The 9,128-nt window shown below is 57.5% G+C and overlaps 2 long non-coding RNA genes and 1 other non-coding gene across 4 annotated transcripts; 1 reads left to right on the plus strand and 2 right to left on the minus strand.

Moving 5' to 3' along the window:
• The first annotated feature begins 3,023 nt into the window (after positions 1–3,023).
• Positions 3,024–4,652, plus strand: LOC139828824 (uncharacterized). The gene is made up of 4 exons (XR_011740816.1): positions 3,024–3,073; positions 3,198–3,233; positions 3,637–3,738; positions 4,225–4,652. It is a non-coding gene; the product is annotated as an uncharacterized lncRNA (long non-coding RNA).
• On the minus strand, positions 3,710–8,650 carry LOC136106266 (uncharacterized). 2 transcript variants are annotated; one of them, XR_010652111.2, is made up of 3 exons: positions 8,569–8,650; positions 8,134–8,255; positions 3,710–3,825 (listed from the first exon to the last, which is right to left on the minus strand). It is a non-coding gene; the product is annotated as an uncharacterized lncRNA (long non-coding RNA). The 2 variants fall into 2 exon arrangements; XR_011740815.1 differs by having other exon boundaries at positions 8,565–8,583.
• LOC136106586 (small nucleolar RNA SNORD45) lies at positions 6,842–6,926 on the minus strand. Its single transcript, XR_010652150.1, has one exon. It is a non-coding gene; the product is annotated as a small nucleolar RNA SNORD45 (small nucleolar RNA).
• Positions 8,651–9,128: the final 478 nt, after the last annotated feature.

The following is a 9,128-nucleotide window of genomic DNA, read 5'->3' on the forward strand; positions in this document are numbered from 1 at the left end:
CCCGCACCAGCACCACTGGCACTGCAAGCGGCACTGCAACCGGCACCTCTGTCCCCGTGGTGCCTCCTCCTGCCGCACCCCTGGGGCTCCGGCCGGCCCAGGGGCGCCTCCTGCATCTCCTGCACCGGGGCAGTGACCAGGGACCCGCCAGCACATGGTGGTGGTGACCTGGGGCCGGTGCTGCAGTGGGAGGGTAGCCGTGGAGCCCGGGTAGCACTGTGGGTGTCACAGAGTCACCCCAAAAGGCAGTTTTAGGCAGACAACAAGTTCCAAAGTGTTGGAGCGATAAATGACTCAGCATTCCGATTCAAAGTGAATCACGCAAAGCCCTTTATTACAGAAACAAGCCTCCTTATATACACAACTATTCTCTAATCATGCGTCCACGCTCCAAGCACGGATTCGCTAAATGAGTGTCACGGGCAGTCCACACACTGGAGCCCCACTGATCATAGGTCCGACGACTCACGCCATACTGAGGCCCTGTTAATGAAGAAACGCCCCTCTTCCTCACAGTAGATTCTGTTCTCAGCTTCTCAAAGTGGCCTTGAGATTCCTTTGGGCCTGACTAATTCAACAACATATCTCCATCTAACGAAACCCCTCCACACCAAAGCAGACTTTGTTCTAGATGGAAAAGCATAGCAAATAAACTAGAAACAGGGTTTATACAATTATTTATCACTCCAAAAACACAGCTCCATCCCCCAGCTGCTCTGAGCCCCACTCCGGCAGGACTCCCCAGGCTGTCCCGAAGCAGAGCGGCACCCCGGCTGTCCAGCTGCTCCCCTGGGACCCCCCAGCCTCTGGGCTCCGGCCTGTGCCCAGGGCAGCCAGGGAGCCCCAGGCGTGCGGGTGCCCCAGGACCTGCTCCTCCCCGCTGCCCCAGCACTGCCCTTCTCTGTGGGCTCTGCCCGCTGCCAGGGCTGGGGGAGCCCAGGCTTCCAGGCTGCTTTAACTGCCCTGGATCCCCGATCGGTCACTCTGTGAGGCACCGATCTTGGTGAACGGGCTTCTTGTGCCATGAGCCCTGGGCAAACAGAGCTTATCAGAGCCGCTGTGGGAGCAAACATCCCTCCTCGTGCCAGGGGAGCTCCGTCCTGCAATGAGCTCCGAGCGGCTGCCTGGGAACAAGCGCCCGCTTCATCACGTCCCTCTGGATGGCCACGTCCTGCTCAGGGACAGCGCTGGCCTGGGCCGAGGATGGGGGCATTGAAGGGACACTCGGTGGGGACAAGGGCCTTTGGTGAACTGTGGCCAAGTCCCAGGAAGGGACAGGGCTGGAGCCAGAGCCTTGGTGGGGACAGGGACACTGGGACCCAGCGTACGGGATCAGCTCTGCAGAGTGGGACCCAGGTTGTCTGGGAGGGCACAGTGACCCCGGACAGGGACAGGTGAGAGCCAGGGCAGGGGATGTTCCCTCTGCTCTGTTCTCAGCTGTGGCTGCAGACTGGACCAGTTGGGGGCTGGCGGTGCAAGGGAAATGGGGTGGGCTGGAGCTGGGCACTGACACCACCCCAGCACTTCCCCCAAGCCCAGCCCTCCTCTCCCAGAGCCCAGGATTCACCAGTGCTCCCCATGGGCAGCGCCACCAGTGACTGAGGATCCCAGTCACCAGCTGTCCACATTGCCCCAGTTGTCCTCCCACCTCCCAGAGTTCCCTAATCCTGGGGCCCCTGCTGCCCCAAGAAGAGGAGTGACTCCCAGCCCCTCATTTATTTAAGGGGCTGGAAAGGGCTCAGAGATAATTGTGCTTAGAGACCCCAGATTTGAGGCTGGTGTCAACTCTGGGGGGGTTCCATAGGGAAAGACCGGCCTGGGAGTTGAGGGGCACTGGGAGATGGTGGTGCTGGGAGGTGAGGGGCACTGGCAGGTGGGGGGATCAGGCTTTTGGGGCTGTTGCAGGATGGTTTCGAGTTGGAGCAGTGGGTCATCACCATAGGGTGTCTGGCTGTCAGGGACACACTGCTGTCCCCCCTCACCACTGTGGATGCCTGGGCCCTTCCCCGTGCAGCTGCCCCATGCAGGAAGCGGCACTGATGCCAGGGAAGGCAGCTGGATCAGTGCTCAAGGTGGGAGTGACTCTGTGCCAAGGCTGGGTTGCCAGGGCGGGTGTCTCTGCCAAGCTTTGCCCTGGGGGCTGGAGGTGTGGGGAGGGGCAGGGAGTCCTCCTGGGAGGGATAAAGGTGCCCTCACCTCCTCCGGCATCACCCAGGACTCGCTGCACCGCAGAGGAAGATGAAGGTCGCAGTGCTCAGCGTGGCCCTGCTCTTCACCATCCTGCTGTGCACCTCGGAGGATGCGCAGGTGAGGCTCCAGTGAGGGCTCCCACTGGTTTCTTGTCTTGGTGCCCCCACACCCCTCTTCTTTGGGCCTCCCCACTCCACCCTTTTGGGCCCCTCAGATATCTCCTCCTCAGGATCTCCTCTGTGTCCTATAGAGGGTCCCCAAATGCCCTCCCTTTGATGGATGCCAATGCCTTTCTTTCCATCTTTCCCCTCCGTCCTTTGCCTTTCACCCTGTCCACTGCGGTAGTGCCCCCAGATCCCCCTCCTTGAACACCCCCTCCCAAACACTTTCCCGATCCCCGCGTTTTGTTCCTCTGCTGTCCTCTTCCTCCTGCCCCCACCAACAGCCTCACTTGAATTCCCCGTGTCCCCTCCCCTTGAATTCCTTTACCCCTCACTTGCATCCCATGCAGTCCTGTCCCTCCAACACCCCCAGCCCGGTCCCTTAGGTTCTGCGAGTTCACAACAGTGCCCTGTCCCTGGGTCCCCCTCAACCACCCTCCTCCTTGGAAACCCCAAATTCCCATGTTATCCTTTTCTCCAACCCAAGCCCTGGTCCCCGCATGAACAGGTATCCCAGGTGAAACTTGGAGGAATGAGGCTGGGGGGAGCAGAAGGGATTTTTACACTCAGATGAGGGAGAATCCAGGGGCCTGGGTGGGGTTGGGGACACCTGTGCCCCACCCACAGCCCCATTTGTCTCCAACCCAGAGCAACCCCTTTCTCTTCTTTCATAGGCATTTCCAGGAGCATTGCTGGAAGCAAGTGGAGGGTCTCTCCTGCATGTGAGTAGTGGGGCGGACTTGGAGGACATCCAGTCTGGGGAACTGGAGGGCACTTTGGTCCTCCCCTCCCTTGCTGGGACTGGGACATCCCAGTGACCAGTGAGGTCTCATGGTCTCTCTACAGGGGGGACTCAAACTCGGGCGAGTGAAGAGGGCTGCGGTAGGTGTCACAAGTTCTGCTGCCCCACACCCTCCCTCCCATGGCCACAAAACTCCTTGGCATCCCAGTGTGCCCCAGAACATGCCAGTGTGCCCCAGTACACTCCCATGCACCCCCTGCAGCCCCACAGAACATCCCTGCTCCCCAGTGTTTTCCCAGGTATGCTCCATTGCCCAGGGCTTCCATTGCATTCCTGTCCATCCCATCACAACTCACTACACCCCAGTGCACCCCAGGATACCCCAGGACACAGCCCCTTCCCCAGGACCTCCACTGCTTTCTGTGTCCCAACACACAAGCTCACGCACCCCATTTTCCCTGGAGTCACCTTCCCAAGGACCCCATCGCTTTCTCTGCCTCCCAGTGCACCCAAGTGTGCCCCTCACCCAACCTTTCTCCCCAGCTCCCTCTGTCTGTCAGGGTGGATGATGTTTTGCAGCAGAAACGCCAGCTTCCAGAACTTCCAGATGCTGAAGTGATAGTGCAGCCATCTCCTCTATTCCCGGTGAGGAACATCAGGGCATCTCCAGCCCCACAAAGGCTTCTGGACCCCGGGGCATCCCTGTGCTCTCTGGGTGGGCAGAACGTGGATCTAAGAGAAGCAAACAGAGGAGACTGTCCATGACCTGTGTCCAGGCCACACTAGACAGAGGTGCCCCCATGACTTTTGTTGCACCCAGTGGGGCTCTACAGACTCAGAGGGTCACCGTGCAGGCCAGGCAGGGCCTCTGGGGCCATACAAACCCCGAGGATCACCCTGAGGGCTGGGCAGGGTTTTGGGAGATGTAGGGTTATCTGGGGCTAATGACACACTGGCCAAATAGCTCTGGGTGCCACATGGATCTCAGGAGAACCAAGTCTTGTCCTGGGTTGATTGAGGGCTCCAACTCTTCTCTCCTTCCCTGGGTCTCTGCAGAGAGAGACGGTGGGGAGAAGCCTCCCCTCATGTCCCAGCTGACACTGGAGGTCTCATTTTGGGCTCTGATTTCAGAACTGAAACTGATGGTGACAGCCGTGTCCTGTCCCCCTCCAGCGGCATGAGGAGATGATCATCCCTGGATGACCCCATCTGACCCCATGGGAGCCCTGGGCCATTTCCCTCTCATAATCAGTAAATCCCTTCAGCAAAGCTACGCCTGCGTGTGGATGTGTGTCCGTGTCCATGCTCCACTGCTGTGCCAGCACTCGGACGCCTGGGTCCTCTCTGGCCACACCACGGCCATGAGCAGAGTGACTGGGGGAGCCCAGACACCTGGGGTGTCACTGTAAACGACACCTCCTTCCCACCTGCCATGTGCCCCCAGATACAGGCAGATTAGGGGAAAGTGGAGTGTTCCCCCATGAGGCTGGAGGAGGCTGGTTCATGAGGACTGGGTTATGGACCAGTTAAACAATCTGGACATCCATAAATCCATGGGTCCAGATGGGGTGCACCTGTGGGTGCTGAGGGAGCTGCCTGAGGTCACTGTTAGGCCACTGTCCATGATCTTTGCTAAGTCGTGGGAAACAGGAGAGGTGCCTGAGGCCTGGAGGAAAGCAAATGTCACTCCAGTCTTCAAAAAGGGCAAGAAGGGAGGATCTGGGTATCTATAGACCGGTCAGCCTCACCTCCATCCCTGGGAAACTGATGGAACGACTTCTCCTTGGTGCCATCTCAAGGCAGATCAGGGCTAAGAGGGTCATTAGGGGCAGTCAACATGGCTTCACCAAGGGGAAGTCGTGCTTGACCAATCGCATAGTCTTTTATGAGGACATAACGAGGTGGATGGATGATGGCAAAGCAGTGGATGGTCTATCTTGACTTCCGTAAAGCATTTGACACAGTCTCCCACAGCATCCTCACAGCTGAACTGAGGGAGTGCGGTCTGGGTGACCGGGTAGTGAGGTGACTGCGAACTGGCTGAAGGGAAGAAGCCAGAGTCGTGGTCAATGGGGCAGAGTCCAGTTGGAGGCCTGGATCCAGTGCAGTGCCTCAGGGGTCAGTACTGGGGCCTGTATTGTTCAATATATTCATCAATGACTTGGATGAGGGAATAGAGTGACTGTCAGCAAGTTTCCTGGTGACACCAAGCTGGGAGGAGTGGCTGACACTGGAAGCTGTGCTGCCATCAGAGACCTGGACAGGCTGGAGAGTTGGGCGGGGAAAAACTTAATGATATCTAACAAGGGCAAGTGTAGAGTCTTGAATCTGGGCAGGAACAACCCCAGGTTCCAGTATAAGTTGGGGAATGACCTATTAGAGAGCAGTGCAGGGGAAAGGGACCTGGGGGTCCTGGGGACAGCAGGGTGACCATGAGCCAGCACTGGGCCCTTGTGGCCAGGAAGCCAATGGTACCTGGGGTGGGTTAGAAGGGGGTGGTCAGTGGGTCAGAGAGGTTCTCCTGCCCCTCTGCTCTGCCCTGGGGAGACCACACCTGGAATATTGTGTCCAGTTGTGGCCCCTCAGCTCCAGAAGGACAGGGAACTGCTGCAGAGAGTCCAGCGCAGCCACCAAGATGCTGGAGGGAGTGGAGCATCTCCCGTGTGAGGAAAGGCTGAGGGAGCTGGGGCTCTGGAGCTGGAGAAGAGGAGACTGAGGGGTGACCTCATTGATGTTTATAAATACATAAAGGGGGAGTGTCAGGAGGATGGAGCCAGGCTCTTCTTGGTGACAACCAGTGACAGGACAAGGGGCAACGGGTTCAAACTGGAACACAGGAGGTTCCACTTAAATTTGAGAAGAAACTTGTCCCTGGTGAGGGTGGCAGAGCCTGGTCCAGGCGGCTCCAGGGGGGTTGTGGAGTCTCCTTCTCTGCAGACATTCAACCCCCCCGGACACCTTCCTGTGGAACCTCAGCTGGGTGTTCCTGCTCCGGCGGGGGGATCGGACTGGATGAACTTTCAAGGTCCCTTCCGATCCCTGACATTCTGGGATTCTGTGAGGCGAAGGGCAGATGGTGCCAGCCTTTGGGGTACCCCATGTCTTACAGGCACCACAGGAAACAAATTCTTCGTGGGGCTCTGGTGAGAACCATCCCCCAAAGAACGTATTTTGGTGTTGGGGCAGGGGAGGAGCACAGACAGGCAGCCCGGACTCCTGGGTCCTCTGCCCTGCTCGGGAAGGGGAGGTTGCTCCCTGTACGATGGGCTCAGCACTCTGGGGCTCATAGGAGATGTCACCACCTCCAGAAGCCGTCTGCTGTTCACAAGGCCACCAGTGCAGCAAGTCAACATTTATTTGATGCAATGGGTCTGTTACAGCCAGTAATCCTGTGCAAAATCGATGCAAAATTACCACTGTGCTTAATTACAATGTGCCATATAACAACCAGGCATTGACAAATTCCTCTGTTTTCCCTGTGAAACCACATTTGTGGCACTTCTACCCCCAGATCTCAGCAGCAGCGTTTGTTAACACCGGTTCACAGCTTTGGGTACCCAGAGCTGCCTTCAGCTCATGTGAAAGCGTCTCCTCGTAACGCTCAGTGTGAGCCCAAGAACGACGCCTCCCTAATGCACACACTGAGGAACCTCAAGCAAGTGCCCCCTTCTCCATGGGCTGCGTTACAATCTGTGACAGAAAGAGGATTCCACAGCCTGGAAAAGCCCCACAAGAAACTGGAGATTCCTGGGTCTCAGAGTAATTCTAGAGCTCAAGTGGTGACAGACATCAGCTCCAGCTCAGACAATACATGCCAAGGCCCATCACTGACCCAAGAAGGCAGCTCCTCCCGTCCTGCCCAACGGCTTCAAATCCAACACACTTTGTCTCTCCAACACGACGCCGCTTATTTGTCTGTCTTCCTCGAGATGAACTAGAGATACCTCAAAAAGTCTCTGTCCCGCCTCTGAAAAAAACCCCAGCCCGAAGATCCTGACCCTCCTTAAACACACAGCATGATGCTAATGGAATATTCTCATTGACCAGTCTGGGTGTCAGTCAAGCTCTGCCCCATCCATTCCCCCCCTTCCCAGCTCCTCACACCCGCAGGCAGAGCTCAGACCTTGGCTCTCAGACACCAACAACTAAAAACTTTATCTCTGTCCCGGGTGTTTTCTTCTTCTCAAACTAAATCCGAACAATGACTGTGCCAGCTATGAAAAAGAAAGGCTTCTAACTGCATGGAGAAAATTGACTCACTTCCCAGGTGTCTCACCTGCACAAACCAGATTCTAAAGGCTGATGCACTTCCCCGGGCACAAACCAGCCACGTAGCCAAAGCATGAAAACTCTGCCCCATTGCTGCCACAGCTGTTACCTGAAAACAATTCACCTGTGCTGCTGGTGCTCAAGGGGGACACAACACAGAAGAGCATCCACCACCTCTGACTATTTCTTGGAGCTTAATCCAGCAACAACCACAATTCTCAGCTGCCCAGTGCTTTACATGGAAATGCAAATGCAACCAGCAGTGTTAGAATCTGGATCACAGACATTTTGGGGTTCTTTGAACTTGTTTTCACGAGCAGAGCAGAATTGGCTCACACTAAAGTGGTATCTCCCCTCTTTAGCTAAACATCTAGTTTGAGTTAAACAGGGGCACAGGAATTCCTTTGACTCACTTTCCGCAGAGCAGAGAGACTCAAATGAAATGACCCATGAAAACAGCCTTGAAGAGCTTTCAAGACGAGTGTGTGCCCAGAGCCCCCCATGCTCTGCCTTGGCCTACACCACGTCAGTCTTTGGATGAGGAGGAAAAGCCTTCTGACCTTTTGCATACAGCCCGAACAAAAAAACCAACTACCTGAGACACGTCGACCAAGTCTTAACATCAAAAATGAATGCTTCTTGCAGGGTAAAAGTGCACAGCAATTAAAGACCTGCTGAACAGATCCCTGCCATTCTCAGAAATAAACAACCCCCAAGGCTCAACCAGCCAGCCAGGGTCACTGCTCTAAATCCAAGCGCAGCTGCACCGACCTGAGCCAACACGGACACAGTCGCCTCCCTTGGCCCACACGAAGCTGCACAGGCCACGCGCTGCTCCAACAGGAACGTGCTGGGGACACCCGGGTTTCTCATGGCGGCCTCTGCGCTGCCACCTGCACAAAGCACCAAGAGACCGGCAGCTGTGGGCTCAGCTCCGGGGGTTCCCGGGACCGGGGTCTCCAAGGGCCCGTTCGCACACGGATCTTTGTGCGCGCGCCCCGACCGCGGGCGCCTCTCCCGCCCCCATCCTGACCCGCCGCTCGCCCCCCCGGACCCGCCGCTCGCTCCCCCGGACCCGCCGCTCTCTCTCCCGGACCCGCCGCTCTCTCTCCCCGGACCCGCCGCTCGCCCCCCCGGACCCGCCGCTCGCCCCCCCGGACCCGCCGCTCGCCCCCCCGGACCCGCCGCTCGCCCCCCCGGACCCACTCAGCAGCCTCCGCTCGCCCCACCGCTGCAGCCGGAAATTGCGTCACGGGGAGGGGCGAGCCGAGCGGCGCTGCCGGCAGGACCCCGCCAGAGCTGGCCGATTATTCGCCTGACCCGCCAAATTTTTATACGAAATCTGAATGAGTTGAACAGTTATTAAAATAAAAAAGTCTCTGGCAGCCGTGCCGTCATGGTGGCTCAGTGCAGTGGAAAACCCCCTGAACTGCAGATCAGCCTCAGCTCTCAGATGAGCTCCTCCCCGCCCTCCGCAGCGCTGACCCCGCAGCACAAAGCGCGACCGGCGCGTCCCGCGGGCGGACTCGGTGTCCGCGCTCGTTCGTCGCCTCCTCGCTGGCTGCGGCGGGACTGAGGGGCTGTGGGTTCCAAACCTGCAGTTTTCTGTCCTTGCACAGAGGAGAAGTCTCGGCTGCTGAGAACAGGTTCCGTTTTAAACTCGGCTGAAGAGAAGTTTCTCCTCCTGGGATCTCAAAACAGCAGCAGCTCCAACGAACTGACAGAGCATGGGCCGCGGGCATTTCTCAGTGTCTGTGCTGAGAGAT

Source organism: Patagioenas fasciata, chromosome 11 (assembly GCF_037038585.1).
Source record: "Patagioenas fasciata isolate bPatFas1 chromosome 11, bPatFas1.hap1, whole genome shotgun sequence".
Lineage (NCBI taxonomy): Eukaryota > Metazoa > Chordata > Aves > Columbiformes > Columbidae > Patagioenas > Patagioenas fasciata.